Raw genomic sequence first — 25,193 nt, 5'->3', positions numbered from 1 at the left:
CCTTTAGTTTGGCGGGTGCAATATTATTTGTCTATGTTTGCTTTCATTGCCTGTGGTTTTTGAGTCTTATCCAGGAATCACTATCAAAAACAATGCCATGGAGCTTTTCCACATCTTTTCGTCTAATAGTTTTACAATTTCAAGTCTTATGTTTAAGTTCATTTTTTGTTGATTCTGATATAAGATTTGAGATACAGTTCTACATTCATTCTTTTGTTTGTAAATATCCAATTTTCCCAGCACCATTTATTGAAGAGACTATCTTTCCCCATTGCATGTTCCTGGGCACCTTTGTCAAAAATAAATTGGCCCTAAATATGTGGATTTAATTCTGAGCTATCTATTCTATTGGTGAGACAGTCACAATTTCTGTATTGGAGAAAACTAACATCTATGATTAGCAGTTGATCCCAACCATACATAAAGGCTAAGTTCAGAAACAGAGACTAACAAAAATGAAACAATAATTTGATTAAGTCTTTCTAGAAAGAGAACCATTTATGCCCCAAGAAGATCAACAGCTTAAACCACAAAACAAAATAAATAAGCAAATGAAAAAATCTGAATCAAACACGAGATATCTTCTCAAGATATTTCTCCTGGTTAATGATTTATTTCTTCATAAATTTATTCTTCATTTATTTCTTCATACCTATAAGAAGTAGGTATATTATTTCTTACTTCATGCAAATATACCTACATTGATTGTTTGAAAAAAGAAACATGATTCTCTATGCCAGGAGTTGAATCCTCATCTGGTAATTCTCTTGTTATATGTATTTCATCTGTTGAGTCTTAGACTTGAGACATTTCTTCCTGCCCTAAATAGGAAGTGTGTCGTGGACCAGCCTCGATACATGGTGTGTTTACTTCCTAGTGGCCTGTTGGTGTGAGAAGACTGGAAAATAATTAGTAGGAGTTATTGATTATTAGTATAGAGAAATAATAGATACAGATAAAGACATAGTTTTTAAGAGCAGCATGGCTCAGGAGGCAGCACACCCTTCTTCCTGAGGCTTCTGGTATGCCACCCCGAGTATCAGGCTAGCTCTGTATTTATTTCATACATCAGTGTTACAGTCATAAATCTCACAAAAGCAAGGCACACAATCTCACTTGGTTCATGCTGCACTTGCATTCCTACTAACTAGACTAACTCTACAGCTATTGTGTTAGTTGCATGGATTTACTTTTGATTTTTACTGCTGCAAAGTATAATGGTCTTAATATAAACAAAGTCTTGATAAGGAAGCCAAGCAGAGGCCAACTCAGGGACCAAAGCCTAGTTGACCCACAATCGCAAACCAAAGATGTAATGTTTTAATACTCTGGCAGCCTTGTGTCCAAACAGATAGACTCCTCTGGCCCAATCAAGGTGACAGAAGAAAGGAGATCCTTCTCCTCATCTGGTCCAGAATAAGTCTTCCTGAGTTGGACAGAGTTTAAAGAATTCACATTCTTAACTCCCTCAAACCACTCCCTCAGATCACACAGCCTTCCCTGGCAGAAGGCAGCTTCAAAGCCAGCTGCTGCATCGCAGCTGTGAGGGGAGAGGGGGCTATAAAACATACTAGACTGCGAAATATTAAAATGACAGGATCTTACACTTTGTGCTCAGAGCCATGAAAATGGGTCTGAACCGAAATCCCTATAACTCTCTCCCTTTGTCTAGACTTTGTTTCCTATTCCTAATAATATTTCTAATCTACTAACAATCAGTAGAATTACTAATATTTCTAATTACTAACAATTAATAATTGAATATTGGTTTCAAACTTATAAAATCATTATTACTAGCAATGCAAGCACATCAAGATATGACTCCTCCCTTAAGTCTTCCCACATTCACCCTTCAGAAGTGATAAAACTTCCTGCCTGACACTAAGGATTTGCTCAGTACCAAGGCTCCAAGACTTTGATACTGCTTTCTGGATCCTTATATCTTTAACTCTGGTCACTTAATTAAGGATCCTTAGAACTTGCATTCTGCCAGTTTCTTTACTCTTTTACTAACTTTAAGTCTGCTGTTTATATTCTAGATATGTTCCACTAGATTTGCATCTATTTTTCAAAAACATCAACTTTTCAATTTACCAGCAACAAATTAAAGTTTTTATTTAAGTTCTGATATTATATTCCTCTCAAATAATTTACAGTGTTGAAATATGTATGAAGAGATTATAAATGTCATACATCATTAGAACTCAGAAAAGGCTTCCAGTAATACTGATTAACCCAACTGTATTATTTGCATTTCTCTCCCCTTCTCAAGGTATACAAATCATGCTGTTATCCTAGACAATAAAAGTACTCTTGATAACTGTGTGCATTTTGCTGAGGTTGGATGATGTGAAATAAAGATATCACCCTTTTCAGCCTAACTCACCTTTCCTTTTTTCAAGAACCATTTGAAACCACAAAAATAGAAAACTTCTACAACATGTCTTTGAAACATATGTAAAACTAGGAACTGTCTTTGATGGAAAATCAGTCATGTAGAAGATATTTATATTTTAATGTTCACTATATCTCAAAAGCACTTTAATGCTTGGTAAGTTGGTTACCTTATTTATTGATATAATGATACCAAGGTATCTTATAATATTATTATGAATGTAAAATAAGATAAAATATATTTGCCATACTCTCATATCCCAAAGGCTGTTTGTGCCTTTTTATTGCCCCAGATGAATGCTCTTTCATATGTTTATAAATTACATTTTGAGGTAGTCTTTAAATTGGGTAGCAAGTAATAATAAAACCTGATATGCATATTGTATTTATTCACACATAACAGGGCCTCAATCTTGAAAAGGAAATTATGCCCACTTTTAAAGAGTAAGGTATATCGGTACCTGCCTTTTTTTTCTCTGCAGAAAACTCTCACTGTAACTGAATATACACTAAATTTTTGAACTAACAATTGCTTTGTAGTCTTTACAGAATATGGCATATTTTGACCAGATAAGAATGGATAGAGTTCCATATACTAATAAAGGAAGAATGATCTTAATGAAAACGTTAGTTATTTCTACATTTGAAAAAAATCTCATTCTGGTGAAGCTATTTCCAATTCTGTTGGTTCTTCAGTATACATCCAGTTAAAACATTTGGAAATTATTTTCAGTTTTGCGTATACTGAAAATATAGGACAATTGAACAAAATTCTATGCTTATTATTTACATTTACAAATGTAGATAGGCTTAGAAGTTGAGTATATAAACAATTAACATTTGCCGACCATATTAATATTTGAGTTCATTGTGATCATGTTATGTGGTGATGTAATCTATAGTTTAGTGATTCTTTACCTTCCCTGTATGGAAATGCAACTTGGATATCAGAATACATTTATACTATGAGGAGACTCTACAGCATGTCTAGTTTGAAATTAGGATTCTGAGTTTATCAATTTTCTTATGGATTAATAATTTGACAAATGTGAGAATATGCATATCAAACCACCAAGTGAGTATAAGTCTCTGTGTAAGACATGCAACAATAATAGAAACATCTCAAAAGTGAAAAATTCATAGAACTTGAAATATTACAACAGGAATTCTATCTACCTCAAAAAGTCAATTTTTAATAGAATAAAGAAAAGGGAGCCCATTTTCCCCAGGTATTGTAACTAGTTCGACTTTTAAAAAATTATGGCATTGATAATTACTTTTACCAGCATTCAGGGACAAGCTTAGTTATGAATCAAATATATAATGGAAGGTTTTTGAACAGATGAGTAAGAAAATAGAAAATCCATTGTGCTCTAGTTCATTGGTAAATGCCTGTTATTTAATTCACTTTGTTGAACATTATAATTTAAGCATAATTTGCTTTTATAGATTATAGTTGACAACAGATTTAAGTGAAATGAATGTTCCTAACACTTACTTATCAATATAAATTTATCAGATAGAAAATTTGGTCTTCTGATAAAGGAGAAGTTTATCTTACAAGTACTGGTAGCATTACAAATGGAGACTATTATCAGAATAACTTTTGAGAAATCTAAAAATTTAGAGGTGTAATATTTTTAACTGAAATACTGAAATGCTCATTTGTTCTACATAAAGTCATTAAGTGAGTTGTTTATTTAATCAACTATCTTTTGAAGAGCTGAACATGCAAAATAAAGTCCAATGACAGTAAAGAAAAAAGACAAAGAACCTGGTAGAAATTTCTCAAAAGAAAACATACAAATGGACAACATACTTATTATTTCAGGGGAAAAAACATTGTGTAAAGGGCCATTTTATTAAGTGAACAGGCATGCTAGTTTCTCTTTGTTTTTTTAAAAAAGCAGCCCACTGTATAACATACTGTTGGGGCTCTGCCTGAATTCTCTCAGATCCCTTTACCATGCACGCCTGTTCATGGGCTTTTGTACTCAAGGCAGCATCTAGGACTCTTTGAGAACTTCCCTCAAGCTGCCACTGCTTTACCTGTGCACAGGGGAGCCAGAAATGCTTAAAAATGCATGTTTTTCTGGGGGGGGGGGGCAGCCCTTAGCCAAGGGATTTGGACCTAGGGGTTTAAATACTCAAATTCTCTGCTTTTGATCCAGGCTACCCTGAGCCAGAATGGCACAAAGTTATCCACTGTGGGACTTTGCCTGATATCTCAGATTTGATTTGCTCCATTTCTTACAACTTCCACTTGTTCACTCTCCTACTAGTTTTCTTGAAGACATTTTTGAATAAGTCATAGCTTCATAAAGCTTTTTCATAGTCTCTGTTTCTATGGGACCAACTTAAGACATCTAATAAAGTTTGACGGGAGCATATATGCTATATATAAAGTTAATAACATTGAATAAAAAACTAACAACCAAGAAAATTTAGATAGTCCAAATAGTATATGACCACTTAAAATTGTTAATATCATGAAAAAAACACTTTGCTCATTAGCACAGAAAAAAACTTTACTCATTAACACTCACTTCTATATAGTCCTGCAATTGAGAAGTCAAATTTTCCTCTTAAGAATTTTTTAAAAACTTATTATAAATCCATTCTTATATATGTTAAGACATGTGGTAGGAAAGGATAATATTAAGATAAGGATCTTGTGCATGCATACTTTGGTATCTCAGCAAAAATAAATTTTCTACATTGTGAACATCATTAGCATCTCATACTTTTTAGATAAATTAATAACTTTGGAATTACATCTTCATAGAAATGTAATGTTCTATGTAGCAACATAGTTTAATATCAATCTATAGAAAAGCAAGAAGGATGACTGTGACAGCACTATCATTTCCAATTTTAAATGAATTCCATGTCAGCTTCTGTGTGCCTTCCTCTTTGTTATGCATGGGTCATTATGAAAATTTTGAGATAAACAAAAATTAAGAAACAAAATCCATGTGTAAGTGAAATAAGGGACCATAATACAGCTGTCTTACAACTTTTGTAATGACCCACATATTCAGCTAATGCATAAGAACCTAAATATTCCATGACTAGGAGATTGTTGAACAATGTATTTGAAGAGAAAGGACACAGGAGGTGATGTTAGATTAAAAACTTTTGGTTACTTAAATATGTCACTTAATATCTTATGCTTTAACAAAAAACTTTGTTATGTGATGTAATAAATGTAAAAATTCATTTATCTGTATTTAATTTGTTTTCTATTGAAATATAATATACATATGAGAAAGCAGGTGTGTCATTAATACTTAGCTCAATAAATTTTCATAGACCATACATGATTAAGTAATGGCCCCTAATCAAGAAACAGAACATTGACAGCAGTTCTAATTCCTCTCAGCCTCTTCACACTCACTGCTCCATCAAGGGGTTAGTTTTTTTTGTACATAAATATAATAAATTCTGAACTCCCTTGCTTAAAGTTATGTATGTGAGATTCATTCATATTCCTACATGCAGGAGAAATTTGTTTACCTTCATTGATGTGCTATATTCTATTGTGTGGATTTATTTATTTGTTCTATCCTTGATGAACACTCAGATTGCTTCCATATCTTGACTATTAAAGTAATGCTGTTATGGTCATGATGATTCACATATTGGGGAGGTGGGGGTCAAAGAACATATACATGTTTAGCTTTAGTAGATCTGCCTAATAGTTTTCCAAAGTGGTTAAATAGTAAAGTCACTTTGCATCGTACCATTTATACTCCCATCAATAGTTTACAACAATTTTATTTGTTTCACATTCTTGCAAAGGTTTATGATTATTTATTTTTCATTTTAATCCTCAGTATTTTTTTGAGACAGAGTCTCACTATATTGCCCTTGGTAGAGTACCATGGTGTTACAGCTTATAGCAACCTCAAACTCTTGGGCTTAAGCAATTCTCTTGCCTCAGTCTCCCAATTAGCTGGGACTACAGGCACCTGCCACAATGCCTGGCTATTTTTTGTTGCAGCTGTCATTGCCATTCAGCAGGCCTGGGCTGGGTTGGAACCCGCCACCCTTGGTATATGTGGCCAGCACCGCAACCACTGTGCTACAGATGCCCAGCCAAATCCTTAGTATTTTTTAACATAAATTAACTCTATTTCTAAGATGATTAATACATTTAAATATTTTTACATATTTATTGGCCATTTTTATTAAAACTTCCATACATATAAAATACAAATACAAATAATTTGATATAAACTGCACAGAGGTAGGATTCCTACATTAAGAAAATAATATTTATGGGGGTGGAGCAAGATGGTAGACTGGAAAGATCATTCAGCTGAGTTCCCCTAGAACAAGGGTGGTGGGGAGAGAACCCAGCCATACCTGGCATGGAGACCTTACCCAGAGACATAACTTAGGGAGCACAGTGAGGAGGTGGTGAGATGGATATAGAGTATAATCTGGAATACTGGAAATCTTATAAATTAGGCAAGTCATTGTGACTGGCTGGGATTGGTTGGTCCTTTATGGAGGTCTGGGATGGGAGGAAGCCTTTCCAGAGATTTTAGGTGTTAGGGAGGCTGCCTATTGAGTGGAAAGCTTGGAAGAGTGGGAGGACTCAAACAGTATACAGCAACCAGATTACAATACCAGTTGGAGTAGATTTGCCATCAGTTTGGTGGCTGATGAGGCAGCCATACTGAGAAGGTCTCAGTGGCCAGGGGGGCTGCCATTGTGGAAGTTCATGAAAAGGTATTAGCAGGGTCCTAAAGCATAGCTTTCTCAGTTCTCTCTGCTGGAATCAGAACTCCACTCTTGGGACTCCTGCACCCCACAGGAACTGGGGTCAGGGGTCACTGTAAGACCTGCCTCTGAAAGATACTTGTGAGCTTTAAGATCCCAACTCAGCAAGGTCTTAACACTGAGGAAATAATCAGGCAATCACTGATAGCAACTAAATTTGGAATAAGGATCATAGAAGTTGCTGGCTATGCTCTCTGTCTCTGAAAACAACCACAGTGCAACCTGGGGTCCCAGCAACATATTGCAAGAAATTGTCATCAATAACAAGAACTTCTGTTTATTTGGCCATGAGGAAGAGTTTAGCTTTGCTCAGGTTAAGGCTGCTTCAAGATCTAAGCTCTGAGACAAGGTCATTTAAAGCAAAGGAGGCAGTGAGGAGGACAAGGAGGTGAACAAGAAGAAAGAACACATGAGGAGGAACCAACAGAAAAATGCAGGCAACACGAGAAACCAAAACAGAGCAACTCCTCCAAGGGACTATGAGGCAGCTGCTTCAGAAGACTCCACCTATAAAGAATTATTTTACTTGACAGAAAGGGAGTTTAACATATGGATGACAAAGACAATAAAAGGAATGGATGAGAAAATGGAAAGACAGAACCAAAAGTCATATGAGAGCTATGTAAATTGTAGAAAGGATATGATGGAGCTTAAGGAAATTAAGGAGACAATCTGGGAATGTAAAGTTGCAGTAGAAAGTATAAAAAATAGGTTATACCATGGAGAAGAAAGAAATTCAGAGCTAGGGGATAAAATTTTCAAGTTAACCCAGGTAGTTAAAGAGGCAGAAAAGAAGAAAGAGAAAACAGAACAGGCACTTAGAGAACTACGAGCTCCTTGAAGCATGCAAACATAAGAATAATAGGAATTCCTTCAGGGGAAGAAGATTGTCCCAAAGGAATGGAAACCCTTCTGGAGACTATCATAAACGAAAACTTCCCAAGTTTTACTAAAGACTCTGATACACTTCAGAGTGATATAGAACCCCAGGTCATCTCAACTCAAATATAGCCTCTCCAAGTCACATTGTAATGAACCTGTCCAAAGTCAAAATGTAAAAAAAAAAAAAATTCTGAAAGCAGCTAAAGTAACAGTCTGCAGGGGCCTTGCCACCTAAACTGCCTATAATCCATACTCAGAAAAATTAAAAAATAGAAATTATACCTTGTATCTTCTTGGACCACAAGGCAATAAAGGTAAAACTCAACTTCAACTAAAACATTCACCTCCACACAAAGACTTGGAAATTAAACCACCTTGTGATGAATGATAGTTGGGTTGAGGAAGAAATAAAATAAGAAATCATTAAATTTCTTAAATATCATAACAATGAAGACACAAGCTACTAAAACCTGTGGGATACAGCAAAAGCAGTCTTAAGAGGGAAATCTATTGCATTAGCTACCTAAATTCGAAAAACAGAAAGAGAACATGTCAACAAACTCACAAACCACCTTATGGAACTGGTAAAAGAAGAGCAATCTAATCCCAAACACAGCAGAAGAAAAGAAATAGTCAAAATTAAATCAGAGATTAATGAAATTCAGTACAAAATCATTAAGAAAATTAATGACACAAAAGTTGGTTATTTTGAAAAAATAAATAAAATTCATAAATATTTGGCCAAATCAACTAGAAATAGAAAGTAAAATCTCTAATAACCTCACTCAGAAATGATAAAGGGGAAATAACAACAGATGCCACACAGATACAAGAGATCATCTCTGAGTACTACAAAAATTTCTATGCCCAGAAATTTGACAATGTGGAGGAAATGGATCAATGCCTGGAATCACACCCTCTCCACAGAATTAATGAAGAAGAAATAGATCTCTTGAACAGATCCATTTCAAGAACTGAGATTGAAGAAACAATAAAAAATCTCCCAACCCAAAAAAAAAAAAAAAAAAAAAAAAGCCCTGGTCCAAATGGCTTCACACCAGAATTCTATCAAACCTTCAAAGAAGGGCTTTTAGCAGAAATTATTCCAAAAAAAATGAGAAAGAAGGAATCTTCCTCAACACATTTAGGAAGCAAACATCACCCTGATACCAAAACCAGGAAAAGACCCAACTAAAAAGGAGGATTTCAGACCAATCTAATTAATGAATATAGATGCAACAATTCTCAAAAAATCCTAGCCAATAGAATACAGCTACACATTAGAAAAAATTATTCATCATGATGAAGTAGGTTTCATCCCAGGGATGCAAGCCTGGTTTAACATACTCAAGTCGATGAACATAATTCATATCAACAGAAGCAAAAACAAAGACCATATGATCCTCTCAATTGATGCAGAAAAAGCATTCGATGAAATTCAGCATTGTTTTCTAATTAGAACACTTAAGAATATAGGCATATGTGGCACATTTCTGAATTGATTGAAGCCTTCTATGATAAACCCACAGCTCATACTGAATTGAGTAAAACTGAAAGCTTTTCCACTTAGAACCGGTACCAGATAAGGTTACCCTCTATTGCCACCAGTATTTAAACATAGTGCTGGAAGTTCTAGCCAGTACTATCATGCAAGAGAAATAAATAAAGGTCATCCAAATGGAGGCAGAGGAGTCAAACTCTCACTCTTTGCCAATGATATGATCCATCTTATACTTAGAGAACCCCAAAGATTCAACCACATGACTCCTGGAAGTGATCAAAAATTCAGCAATGTCTCAGGATAATAAAATAAATGTCCACAAATTAGTAGCCTTTGTATATGCCAATAACAGCCACGATGAGAAACTAATCACACCATTCCCTTCACAATAGCTTCACAAAGAATGAAATATCTAGGAATATATCTAACAAAAGAGGTGAAGGATATCTACAGAGAAAATTATAAACCCCCAAGAAAAGAAATAGCGGAAGATATTAACAAATGAAAGAACATACCAAGCTCATGCTGGGCAGAATCAACATTGTGAAAATGTTGATACCATCCAAAGCAATCTAAAGATTCAATGCAATCCCCATTAAAATACCATCATCATACCTTCAATATTTGGAAAAAAATAATTCTTCATTTGTATGGAATCATAAGAAACCCTGTGTAGCCAAGGCAATTCTTGGTAATAAAAACAAAAGCAGGGTATCACCCGACCAGACTTCTGGCTATACTACAAGGTCATAGTGATAAAAACTGCATGGTATTGGCACAAAAATAGAGACATTGACATGTGGAACAGAATAGAAAACCATGAGATGAAATTAACTTCTTATAGCCACCTGATCTTTGATAAATCAAACAATAACATACACTGGGGAAAAGAATCCCTATTCAATAAATCCCTGGGAGAACAGGATAACCACATGTAAAAGACTGAAACTGAACCGATACCTCTCACCACTTACAAAAATTGATTCAAGATGGATTAAAGATTTAAATCTAAGGCATGAAACAATAAAAATCCTTGAAGACAGTATGGGGAAAACACTTTTGATGTTTTCCCATATTGGGGAAAGATTTTATGAAGAAGACCTCTGTGACAACTGCAACAACAAAAATAACCAAATGGGACTTAATTAAACTGAAATGCTTCTGTAGAACTAAGGAGACAAGCACCAAAGTAAACAGACAACCTTCAGAATGGGAAAAGATATTTGCACATTATGAATTTAACAAAAGCTTGATAACTAGGATCTATAGAGAACTCAAGTTAACCTAAAAGAGCAAACAATCCTAGATTTCACTGGGCAATAGAGATGTCTCCTTCTTTAAAGGAGACATACAAATGACTAACAAACAAATGAAAAAATGCTCATCTTCCCTAATCACTGAAGAGATGCAAATCAAAACTACAATGACATATCACCGAACCCCAGTGAAAATGGCCCATATCACAAAGTCTCAAAGCTGCAGAGGCTGGCATGAATGTGGAGAGAGGGGAACACTTTTACCCTGTTGGTGGGACTGCAAAGTAATACAACCTTTTTGGAAGGAAGTATGAAGAATCCTCAAAGAACTCAAACTAGACCTCCCATTTGATCCTATAATCCCATTACTGGGCATTTACTCAGAAGAAAAAAGTCTTTTTATCATAAGGACACTTGCACTAGACTGTTTATTGCTGCTCAATTTACAATTGCCAAAATGTGGAAACAGCCTAAATGCCCACCAATTCAGGAATGGATTAACATGCATGGTATATGTATACCATGGAATACTATTCAGCCACTAAAAAGACGGAGACTTTACATTTTTTGTATTAACCTGGATGGAGGTAGAACACATATTTCATATTAGAGCATCATAAGAATGGAGAAGTAAGAATCCAACGTACTCTATTCTAATATGAAGGCAGTAAACGAGCTAATACAAGGGAAAGATAGGGGAATAAGCAAAAGGGGAGAGGGGAAGAGGTAGAGGAATAGGGGGTCATGGTGTATGACACATCTCTTGGGGGCAGGAAACAATGATAATAGGGACTTTATGTAACAAATGCAATCAGCGTAACCTAATACTTTATACCCTCAATGAATCCCAAACAATAAAATTAAAGAAATAAATAAAAATAGAAAAAATAATATTTCTGTTATTATCTTTAATTTTCTCCTTTTGAATGGCTTAATTTTTTTTTTCACAGTTTTTTGCTGGGGCTGGGTTTGAACCTGCCACCTCTGGCATATGGGGCTGGTGCCCTACTCCTTTGAGCCACAGGTGCCGCCCAATGGCTTAATTTTTTTTAGAGCTGTTTCAGATTGGCAAAAAGATTGAGCAAAAGTGCAAGTGCAGGGTATAAGTGTGGAGTGAGAATGCAGGCCAAAGCTTAGTGTAGGCTGACATTCTGTGAGGGTGTCCCTGGGCAACACCCCAGATTTCTCCACCCCTGCACTGTGCATATTGAACATAGCAGTAGTCCAGAATGTTCATCAGTTTAGATATATATCGATATCAGTGTGGGCTGGAAGATATTTAAAGGTTGAAGTTACTTAAGGGTTAAGATATAGATTAGCAGCATAAAATATGTAAGGAAAAGTTTACCCCCAAAGCACTGTGCCTGCTTTCTTTTTAAAAAATTACAACCCTGTGATGTTTTTGATTATCTTACTTCCTTGGTTTTGAACATTGTAAGATTTGTTTTAAGTTAGGGAATGTGGTCAAATTTGCCTCCTATCTATTCTTACTTCAAAAATATTCTATGCCTCACTGCACACACTCGTTTTGTAATAAAAGACCCCTTAAGTTTTCATTCAGGATAGCACTTCCTTGCTACAGCTTGGCACATGAGGTTGCTTGCCTCTCTGAGCCTCATTGGTTATTTCTTTGAAAATAACTGAGTGTAAGAGTTTGCTTTTCACACTTTCCCCTTGCCATTTAATCCCTAACAGTAGAATGACAACATGCAGGGAGTTCCCATATATGTTCTGCCCCTACACACCATAGCCTTTTTCACTGTCAACATCAGGACCATAATGATACATTTGCTACAGTTGATGAGCCTACATGGACACATCCTTATTGCCAAAGTCCATAGCTTACCAACACTCATTGTGTTGTACTTTTAACAAGTTGTGACAAATGTATAATGACATATATGTAGCATTATAGTATCACACAGAGTATTTTCACTGCCCTAAAATCCTTGGTACTTCACCTATTCATCCCTCCTTCTCCTCTAACCTCTGGTAATGACTCATAGTTTTACTGTCTTCATAGATTTGCTTCTTCCAGAATGTCATACTGTTGAAGTCACATTTTATGTAATCTTTCAGACTGGCTTCTTTCACTTAGTAATATGCTTGAGAGTTCTTCCATGTCATTTCATGGCTTGAGAGCTCATTTCTCTTTCATGCTGAAAACATTCTATTGTCTGAATGAATGTATCACACTGTGTTTATCCATTCACCTACTGAAAGATGTTTTCATTGCTTCTAAGGTTTGACAATTATGAATAAAGCTGCTATAAATATCTGTATACATATTTTGGTGTGGACATAAGTAAATATCAAGGAGTGAGATTGCTGGATCATATAGAAAGAGTATATTTAGTTTTATGAGATGTTATTAACTATGTTCTGAAGTGACTATACTATTTTGCATTCATATCAGCAATGAAAGATAGTAATTCCCCTCCAGCATTTAGTATTGTCAGTCATCTGAACTTTGATCATTCTAATAGGCATGTAGTAGATATCATTGTTGTCTTAATTTGCATTTCTCTAAATATATGATGTGGAGCATCTTTTGTGTGCTTATTTATCATTTTTATCTTCATTGGTGAGATATCTATTCAAGTCTTCTGATCATTTTTAATTGGGTTTAATTGGCTTTTCTTATGGCTGAGTCATAAGAGTTTTTCATGTATTTTGCATAAAAGTCCTTTACCAGATGTATCTTTTGCAAACATTTTTCTCCCAGTCTGTGACCTTTCTTCTAATGTTCTCCATACTATCTTTCACAAAGCAGAAGTATTTAATTTTAATGAAGTACAGATAATCAGTTATTTTCTTCACAAATCATGCCTTTTCTATTGTTCCTATAAAGTTAGTGCTGTGCCCCAAATCATCTAGATTTTTCTTGCATATTATTTTCTAGGACTTCTATAGTTTTACACTTTACATTTGAATTAATTTTTATGAGTGGAAAGTTCATGTCTAGATTCATTGTTTTGCATATTGATGTCAGTTCTTTCTTCACTATTTGTTTCAAAGACTCTCTTCTCCATTGTATTGCCATTGTTCCTTTGTTAAGGATCCATGGACTATGTGGGAGTATTTCTGGGCCCTGTATTCTGTTCCACTGATAAGACCTAGTTTACCAATATCTCATTGTGTTAATTACTGTAGCTGTATAGTAAGTCTTGAAACCTTGTAGTGTCAGGCTTATGACTTTGTTCTTCTCCTTCCATATTGTGATGGCTATTCTTGGTCTTTTGCCTCTCTTAAAAACTTTAACATGACATGTCAATATTCACAAAACATCTTGTGGAGATTCTGAGTGAGACTGCACCGAGAATATAGATTAATTTTGGAAGAACTGACATCTTTATAATATTGAGTTTTCCTATTCTTAAATATTTATTTATTAATTTTTTGATTAATTTTATATTTTTAATATGGCATTTGATTAAATCTATTTTAAAATTTAATATTATAAGGAATGCAGTAGTCAAGATTCTTGAGAAATTTTAAGTATAGATTCTATAATAATGAATGTGTTAATGCAATAAAACCTCTGTATGTTGACCACCCAAGGGACTGTAACAAACTGGTCAACATAAAGAACTAGATCTGATACTGTATTGATACATACATGCACTTTACTTTATTTTACAGCAATCATTAGAGAATATCATACAAAATTATCTATAACAAAAAACAGTAAAATCATAATACAGTATCATACAAACTCAATACATTTACTATTTTCTCATGCTTTAATCATTCTTTCTCAAAAAAAGAGTCAATTTTGGTGTGTTTCTTATTATTATTACAAATGTAAGTGGAGAAAGCACACTCAGGACTGGCTACACCACTCAGAGTATGTGGACATTCTTCCATAGCAAATGACTTTAACTGTATTATCAGACACCTGACATCCTTTTCTTTTGGAGTCTCTGTAATTTCTGTGTTATCCTCACTTGCTTCTTCCACTTCATTACCTGTTTCATGCACTTTTAAGATGGTCTGTACTTTGGTCAATATCATTTGGAAAATTGCCTGTGGGTCAGGTTCATTATAGGTTGCCATCTCATCGTCCATTGCAACCAAACTTTCAAATCTACTCCGTTAAATTCTACCATGGGAAATGGACTAACTGATGAAGCCAAAACATCATGCTCTTGTGTTGTGACAAATCAGACTTTCTTGAAACATTTCTGTACCATTTCTGGCTGCGCTTTATTGGGAAGACAGCATAACAGATGCAGGAGATGAGTTGCTTCCACAGGATGACCACTGGTTTGTGTTTTAGTAATGACCCATTGCAGGAACTGGACTTGGTAGTGCATTTTAAATGTTTTGATGATGTCTTCGTCAAGAGGTTGGATTTCTGAGGTTGTGTTTGGAGGCAGGGATTTTATCACATTTGTGAGCTGATTCACTTGCACATGGCCAAGACAGTTGCCTATTGTCAGAGAATAAACTATTTATTCTTCATTTCTTGGCTGATAACCCTTACCCACTTTTGAAATAGGGCACCAGTTATCTATGCACATTTATTGTATCTCCAAAGAACAGAGAGGTCTTTGGGCTTCAGGTTCTTGAATGCACATGGCTTTCTTTGCTGGTTTAAAAATCACCAAGGGCTTTAGTTTCTCTCTGGTTGATCTGGTACAAAGCAGAACTGTGAAATATTCTTTGGAAAGTTTAATATTCATACATTTGCCACCCTTCATGATGAGACTCCTCCCAGTCATTGCTTTAAAAGAGAGTCCACTCTCATCAGTCTTAAACATGTTGTCATCTTTGAAACCTCTGGTGAAGTATAGGAACTTTTTGATGAACTATTCTATAACTTCTACTGGAACTGCATTGAATTAACCACACACAACTTTCTTTTTTTTTTTTTTTGGTGATTTTTTGGCCGGGGCTGGGTTTGAACCCACCACCTCTGGCTTATGGGACCGGCGCCCTACTCCTTGAGCCACAGGCGCCGCCCAACCACACACAACTTTCAAGAAGATCTTATGTCACAGTTTAAATTTCTCCAGCTAACTATCTGATGCTTGGAAATCAATTCAGAAATCTGAATTCCTGTGCAAATATTTTAGCAACCTCTTGGATCATTGGCCTGGAGATTCAGGCATTAACTGCCCTTATTTGTTTGAACCAGTTTAATGTGGCTTCATTGATTTCACCAAGGAAAGACTTTTTTCCTTTTCTGCTGGGGGTCTCCACTTTCCTTATCATCTCTCTCTGAGTACTCATGTTTACATTTTTGGATGTTGCTAACTGTAGTCTTGCTAAAATCAAAATAGTTCATCTTTCTTTGGCTGCTGCTTTCCAGAAATTGTAGAAGATCAACTTTTTCTATCAATGTCAGATCTTTGAGTTATTTTCTTTGAGTCATAATATCTTGGTTAACTGTAAAATTGTTCAGTAATTATAGGATGCAGCTACAATTCAGACTAGCTCTTCATATTGAAATAGTCTTCCACTATTGAAGGTGAAGTTGATAAAAAAAAAATAGGACATTAGGCATATTATAATATGTAGTAATAATAAAACATTAAAAAAGAATTTATACTAAAGAAAAAATAATACAACTAAGAAACAAAGCCTACACCTTCTATCCCTTGGTGTAGAGTGGACTCAACGGATCAGTTAAAGACAGTAAATTAATATTGTGTGTCACAGCCCAAGTGGTCAGGATACAACTTACACATGCGGTCAGAACATAGGTGTCAGTCTTCCATTGAGTACATGTGGTGCATGCCCAGTCTATGAACACAAAGTCGACTTAAGGAAGTGGTCAATATAGGGGTGTGGTCAACTACTGAGATTCTATTATATACATTTTTATTATAATAACAGGCAAAGAATTGTTTAAATTTGTCATTGACTCTGTTTTTAATAAGTTCATGATAATTGAAAACTATTTTTTTCATGGCCTTACTATTTCACAGCTACATGGAATTGTTCTGATAATTAATGTTCACCACATTTGCCACAAGACAATTTTAGCTTTATCACTGATGTCCATACTATGAAGAATAGTCAAGAAACCGGGCTACTTTGGATCAAAAGAAAAATCAAACATTTCCTGGCTGTTTCTACTGGTTCTGATAATATCTTAGTAATTAACAGTGATTCTTTTTTTCTATCTTATAGTGTACAGTCATAAACCATGGACATGACTATCACACTATAAAACTTCCTCACTATTTTACCCAGTCATTTTGTTTTGTATTTTTCTAATGGCATCAGCAATTATTATTTATTTTTTTTTAACTCTCACAATGGTTTATTTGGGTTCAACTTAAAGAATAGCTTAAAATGAAGAAAAATATATAGAAAATTAATTTTGTTGCTGATTCAGAACAGAAATTCATTAAAAACTAGTAAAGAGGCTGGTATTTATGTGCATCTGGTGGAGTTGGTTTTGTTTTTGTTTTCTTTCTTGTAAAATGGTAGCTGGAGCTGTACTTGACCCCATGAGCTACAGAAATGGGGTGAAGATCACTCAGTTTTCCTGCAGAAAACAATATAAGGGCACTATCTGCTTCCCCCCACTTTCAGTGGACTTCTGTCCTCAGTAGGGCAGACATCAGTAAAACAGCTTCAAAGACAGGTGTTTCTATGAGGCACATTCAATAACCCCAGAGGTAGGGCTACTGAAGGCTAGACCAGGGGGCTAATTCCTCTACATTGTCTGTGTGTGTGTTACATATATATATTTTTTTAATTTTTATTTTTATATAAACATGTGTTTTTAGGTTTCCATTTCTTGCCTTCACAAAATTAAAGAGGCTTAAAATTTGATAACAATAACAATGTTTAAGATAAGGACTAGAAAAAAAAACCTCGTAAAGAATGAACAAACATAAATACATTCAGAAAAGAAATCAGAGAATTGCTGCATCGAAATATTAAGCAATAGTAATAATAATAATGCAAAGAAACATTCACATTGTCAAATAAGAGTATGTCTATTATAGAATGCTTTGACTCTGAGATTCAGTACAGAGTCATCAGTTAACTTCTTATTTTTTTTAAGTTTCAAGAAAGACAACTAATATTTATAAATAAGAGTAATAGATCATTTCAAAAAACAGATTATGCCAAATCTTATAGGCAACAGAAAAGAAGAAATACTTCAAAATCATTCTACTTGATCTGGGTACACCTGATATTAAAATTGAAGAGAATATATTATTATAAAGGGGAAATTACAAACATATTTCACTTATAAATGAGGATGCAATATCCCAAACAACATATTAACAAGTTGAGTTAAAAATTAACATTTAAGTAATATACTTTGGTCAAAATTAAATCCAATTTATGTGAGAATTAGTCACTATTTCCTTTTCTTGTCTTTTTTTTCCCCCTTCTTTTCCTTTCCCTTACCCACTCCCTCCTTCTCTGTCTGGTTTCCCTTCCCCATGCCCCACTGTGTCAATAATTAAAATACCAACATCCTACTTTCAAGTCTTGAAAAAAATGATTCTGCATTTTATATGGAACCAGAAAAAACCCTGCATAGCTAGGGAAGTTCTTAGTAATAAAAACAAAGCTGGGGGTATCACCATACCAGATATATGGTACTGGCACAAAAATAGAGACATAGACATTTGGAATCAAATAGAAAACCAGGAAATGAAACCAACAACTTATAGCCACCTAATCTTCGATAAATCAGACAAGAGCATCCACTGGGGGGAAAGACTCTCTATTCAATAAATGGTGTTGGAAGAACTGGATATCCACCTGTAAAAGACTGAAACTGGACCCACACCTTTATCTACTCACAAAAATTGAGTCAAGTTGGATAAAGGACTTAAATTTAAGGCATGAAACAATAAAACTCCTCAAAGAAAGAATAGGAAAAACACTGGAAGATATTGGCCTCGGGAAAGACTTTATGAGGAAGACTGCCATGGCAATAGCAACAACAGCGATAATAAACTAATGGGATTTAATTAAACTGAAAAGCTTCTGTACAGCCAAGGAGACAACAACCAAAGCAAATAGACAACCTACCCAATGGGAAAGGATATTTGCATATTTAGAATCAGACAAATGTTTAATAACCAGGATCTATACAAAACTTCAATTAATCAACAAGAAAAAAACCAACAATCCCATACATCAATGGGTAGGAGAGATAAATAGAATCTTCTCTAAAGATTACAGACAAATGGCCAGCAAACATATGAAAAAATGCTCATCATCCCTAATTATTAGAGAAATGCAGATTAAAAACACCCTGAGATATCATCTAACCCCAGAGGAGAATGGCCTATATCACAAAATCTCAAAACTGCAGATGCTAGCGTGGATGTGGAGAGAAAGGAACACTTTTACACTGTTGGTGAGACTGCAAACTAATACAACCTTTTTGGAAGGAAGTATGGAGAAACCTCAAAGCACTCAACCTAGACCTCCCGTTTGATCCTGCAATCCCATTACTGGGCATTTATCCAGGAACAAAAAAACTTTTATTATAAAGGCACTTGTAGTAGGCTGTTTATCGCAGCCCATTTTACAATTGCTAAAATGTGGAAACAACCTAAATGTCCTTCAACCATGGGACATTATTCAACCATAAAAAAAATGGAGATTTTGCAGCATTTGTATTAACCTGGATGGAGGTGGAACACATTATTCTTAGTGAAGCATCACAGGAATGGAAAAGTATGAATCCTATGTATTCAATTTTGATGTGAGGACGTTAATAACAATTATAGCAATTATTATATACAATAAAAAGAGGTGAAACTATATAGAGTTCTTATCATGTGAGTTTAAATTTTGTAATTCTAAGATACAAAATTGAGTTTCTTAATCAAAAATATTTTCTATTTTTCCAATTTCACATCCACTCTTTACATCTGATTATTATTCCCACTGATAGATAAAGGAATTATCATGGAGAGATGTTAAAAGCAAGAGGTCTTAACACAACTGGTAAGGTCTGGGGCCAGGTTGGGAGTCCAAACCTGCTGATTGTCAAGGTATGCCTTTCCTCATTTCACTGCTTCCTGGACCAGAGATTTGAGTTCTTCAGTAAAATGAGAAAAGCTTGGTGATGAGAACCTTAGTGATGAGAAGCTCCTTGCTTTGTTTATTTAGTTAATATACATTTATAATATGAGGTAAAAAAAAAATACCCAGATAGAAAAATTATTAGAGAAGTGATCAGATTTTTTCTGTAACCCAGGCTACAAGCCAGTTTCCGTGGGAGTCAACATGCTTTGGATTCAAATCAGAGCTGTTGGATAAATTATCTAACTTCTGTGACTCTTAAGAACCTTGTCTATGAAAATACACAGGATAATAATATTTCATAGTATTGTCAAAAGATTATAATAAATACGCAATCTTTTTGGCACTGATGTTTCCTCAATAAACATTTGAATTTTCTCACCAAAATGTTTAAATAATTTCAGTCTCTTTTTTACTGCAAAAGTGGTATGTGCTGTATCTTAAATTAAAATCAATTTTGGGAATTTTAGAAGGATATCTGTGAATTTTATAAAATTGGGATAGAGAATTGTTAGTATGCAAAAACACAGTATCTCCATCGGCGCCTGTGGCTCAGTGAGTAGGGCACCGGCCCCATATGCCGAGGGTGGCGGGTTCAAACCCAGCCCCGGCCAAACTGCAACAAAAAATAGCCGGGCGTTGTGGCGGGCGCCTGTAGTCCCAGCTGCTCGGGAGGCTGAGGCACGAGAATCGTGTAAGCCCAAGAGTTAGAGGTTGCTGTGAGCCGTGTGATGCCACGGCACTCTACCCGAGGGCGGTATAGTGAGACTCTGTCTCTACAAAAAAAAAAAAAAAAACTTTGTGTCAATTGGAAAAGGAAATTAACTAAATTGTTAGAATTTTCACTTTCCAAGTAGTTTGATATGATTTAGAAACAACATATAATCAAGTAAACATCAGGAAATTTGATTCTGTAACACAGCATGATCCTGATGGTGTGTGCAGTTAGATACTCCTCCAAGTTAAAGCACAAAGCATATTTGATATAATTTGGAAATCCTTTTCATGCGTCAGTGTTCTAGCTTAGGTATTATATAATTTAAAATCTCACTAGAGTTATGTGATAAAAGCTCTAGACAAAGATTGTCATGGCTGCTCATATCACTTTCTTAGAACCATGTGGATAATTCCTTTTCTTCTCAGTCATAACTTCCCCCTAAATGACTTCACACCCATCAGCTGTAATGAGGAGACCTGAAGGACTTAGCATATTTAATTAAGTCAACTACTGTACTGAAATAACAATGGGAAAATGTAAATGAAATACTACATTTACTAAAGTTGGACCTATTTAGTTTTTCTAAGAACTTTTTTTTTTAATGTTTCCTTTCCTGTGGGATAACATCCTTTTACATTTCTGTAGAAAACACAGCAGATGGTGGTTCTTTGGTTGATTTTTCCCTTTGGTATCTTGACTTTGTCCTTGAAAAGAGCTTGCTTTCCTTTCTTCTTGCTGCCTTGTAATAACAAGCTCAAATTCATAAAATCTAGAGAGAATATATTGTTAGAAAATACAAGAAAAGGAATAAACTGAACAAAATACATAGCAAGACAGAAAGAGTGACATTCAGATTATTTTGCAGTAATTATGGCGTCTATATTTCCCAAGATATCTGTGGTTGCTTTTTTGAAATTACTATAATTTAACAAAAATAAGAAATAATAATACTTAAAAGGTCATTGTGTTCAAAATTAAAATAAAAATTGGAATTTGTTTTTATGAAATATGTTTCTCCTAGGATTCTCAGAATGGACTTTTGTGGTATACTTTATCCCTTTTTAATGTTTTCTAAATATTGAGAAAAATAATTTTTCATATGCTATTTTTGAAAATTGTCATTTAAAAATTTCAGATATAGTAATAATTATTATATTTTCATGGGGAAAAATGTGTTGACCGTTTTGACTTTAATTAGCCAGCCAAAACATTTTTATAGAACGTTTAATTTTAGTTGACTTAATGAATCAAGATCATAAAAAAAATTCACATATGTATTTGTGTAAAAAAAGTATGATAACAATACCTTTAAAAATATTGTACCAAAATGATTAAGGAAAATTGCAGTTTGGGTTCCAGATTAAATTTCAGAGCTACAGAAACCCATTTTATAATTTCATCACAGTGTCTGCCTCACCTTTTCATCTCACTTACTTCTCTTATGATTATTGTTCCATCAGGTACAGATCACTGCTTTATTTTACCTCTAACTTTTTAAATCCTGCAAATAAAATAAAACTCAGGCATGCAGAAGATGTGGTCAAAATGCCCTTAGCTCATTGGCATTCCCAATAGACATCTACTGTTGAAGTAATTTCTCAGCTAAGTCTTGATATGTTCTGTAAACCATGAAAACATCATTAAGAAGTGGTCTGTGCACATCAGTGAAAGGGGAGATACTGCTAACTGGAATTACTTTAATGATAGACTGCAGGAGCTTGGCAAAGTAGAATTTTGATGTGCATAAAAATAAAATCAGATCTGATGTGCACATTATTATTCCTAAATACCACTTCTTTATGAAAAATGATATCATATCATGTTTCTAGAAATGCACAAGTGAACAGAATAATAATTCCACACAGCTACAGGAAATTCTTGCAATACTTGACAGGAAATGACTGCTGCAGAACTTTAAGCAATTAAGAGATTTATTTTCTAAGGTGAATATTTTCCTGTTCTAGTCAGATTGAACATATTAAAAATGAGGTTGGCAGCATGTTCATTCACATGTACTTTATGTGTAGTTGTTATGCATGGTCCCATAAAAATATGCATTTGGGAAAGACATTACAACCTCAATTCCTTGTAAAGACAGCAGGACTTAATGGGCCAGAAAGCAGGTGTGCGATCCACAGAGAAATTGCTCTGTAACAGTGCAATACCACGGTTGGGAAGAATCATGGTTTTGTTTTTCTTTCCAATATCATTGCAGTCTATTTAGATGCTTTCTATAAAATTATGCCTAATGGTCCACATTTTGGGTTAGGTCAGAATATGTTATTAACAATAAATCAAGCTGCTGCCCAAAGCAGTGAAACTTTTTTGTAATGCTCAATGTAGGAAGGCAGGCGTAATGTGAGTTTTATGGAGTATTATGTTATATCAGAACTAACTCTGTAGTTCTCTGTTTAGTATGTTTTAATAGATGTTATATACCTATCAGTATAGACCACTATTTTAAAATGTATTGTGTATTTATAGAGTTTTAGGTATAAATCAAGATATTTCCATTCAAAATACATTTTTAATGCTTATGAAACTGTCTTTCCAGAAATAAAATCTCTTTCATGTTTCTAACAGTTGAAGAGTTTAATTAAGATTGTTTCTAATAATAGATATTTCATTATTATAATTCTATACCCAGGATGTTAACATAAAAACATTATAATTAAAACCAGGTTTCAGTAGTTAAGCACTGGTATATGAAAATAGTGTGACTATAATATTAGGGAAAAATTTCCACAAGTAATAGGTTAAACTCAGTGGTATTACTTTATTATCATACATTTTAGTTTTGATGACTAAATTCCAAAAAACTTTAATAATCAGAATAATGCAAATTGAATTAACAAAGCATGGTTTAAAAAAAAATCACAACCCTGACAATTTTAAAATTAGTAATAACTAGTACCAGTAAAAATGTGCCAAAATGAAAAAATGCTTATTATTAGCATAGCTTCTGCAAGATTAATACATCAATATAGCTTTCTCTGGAGAGAAATTTGACAGTTAAACAAGATTGCTAAAATATTTGTATTATTTGACTACATAAACTTCTAAGAATTATCCTGAGAAAGAAATAAAAAATATTTGTGAAGATTTATTAATAATTTCCAAAATGCTACTCATCATGCTATTTATAAATGTAAAAAAGTAAATACCTAAGTGCTCAATAACTGGAGGTTGATAAAATAAATTATTTATATCCATATATAGAATATTCTATAATTATCAAATTTTCTTTCTTTCTTTTTTTTTTTTAAGAGATGGGGCTATCACTATGTTGCCCAGGCTGTAGTGCAGTGGCTATTTACAGGCACGATCCCACTAGTGATCAGCATTTGACCTGCTCTGTTTCTGACCTGGGCTGGTTCACCCCTCCTTAGGCAACCTGGTGGTCCCCGCACTCCATTCCTGGGAGGTCACCATATTGATGCTGAACTTCGTGTGAACACCCGATTGGTATAACGCACTATAGCCCAGAACTCTTGGATGCAAATGATCCTCCTGTCTTAGCCTCCAGAGTAGCTGGGACTACAGGCACACGCAACATCTGGCACAAATTTTCATTTTATATATAACACATTAGGTAATATCAGAAATACGTAATATTATGTATGTTACAGAAAAAGCAAGCTAAAATCACTACATCACCAATTTAATCTATATATAAGTAGATAGACAGGATATAGTAAATATTCACGCTAGTTACATTTAAGGAATACAATTAAGAATTTTATTCTTTTTTAAATAATTTTTGAGTTTTCAGAATTATACATACAAGACAAGACAATTAAGTTTCTGAACACATCCTAGAAAAAGTGCTGCATCATTGCTGAACATCATTATGTTCTTTGAAGTGACTTTGAAGGTGACTATAGTGATATTCAGAAATGAGGAATATAGAACTTTTTCTAGGATAAGTTAAAGAACTTCACTCTCCAACTCATAGTGAATGGTTGTTGTTTTTATAATAAGAAAAGTCTGTCCAGGCATGGTGGCTCACACCTGTAATCCTAGCACTTTGCTAGGCCAAGATGGGAGGATCATTTGAGGATAGGTGTTTAAGACCAGTCTGGGCAACACAGTATAATCTTGTCTGTTCAAAAAAAAAAAAAAAAAAAAAGGCAGGCTTGGTGGTATGCCTTTAGTCCTAGCTACTTGAGAGGCTGCAGCAAGAGCCTATCTGTCTGAGCCCAGGCACTTGAGATTTCAGTCAGCTGTAATACTGCTATTGGATCCCAGGTTCTGTGACAGAGCAAGAGCCTGTCTAAAAACAAACAAACAATCAAACAAAACAAAATAAAAACAAAAACTTATTTAAAATATTAAGGCATGGAAGTAATGCAATCTATAAGGTTCAGCTACTTTCTGGAAAATTCAAGGAAAATAAAACTTTTATGGCTAATAATTAAAAAAAAATTTCATTCTTTTCTAAAACTTAAACTTACATGAACTCATCATAATCCCATTATGAAGCTCAATGACCTTTATGAAGATGCAAATAACAGAGTTTATACAAATAGCATAAAGAAATAGTAATGTTCTGTTTATATCTCCACTCTCTCCATGAGGCCATCTTTGCCCCTCTAAGTCTTAATTAGTTTTCTTTGATTCTTCTATAGCTCTTTTGTTT

This window comes from Nycticebus coucang, chromosome 5, assembly GCF_027406575.1.
Source record: "Nycticebus coucang isolate mNycCou1 chromosome 5, mNycCou1.pri, whole genome shotgun sequence".
Lineage (NCBI taxonomy): Eukaryota > Metazoa > Chordata > Mammalia > Primates > Lorisidae > Nycticebus > Nycticebus coucang.
The sequence above is the reverse complement of the archived record's forward strand: the minus strand, read 5'-3'. Positions refer to the sequence as shown.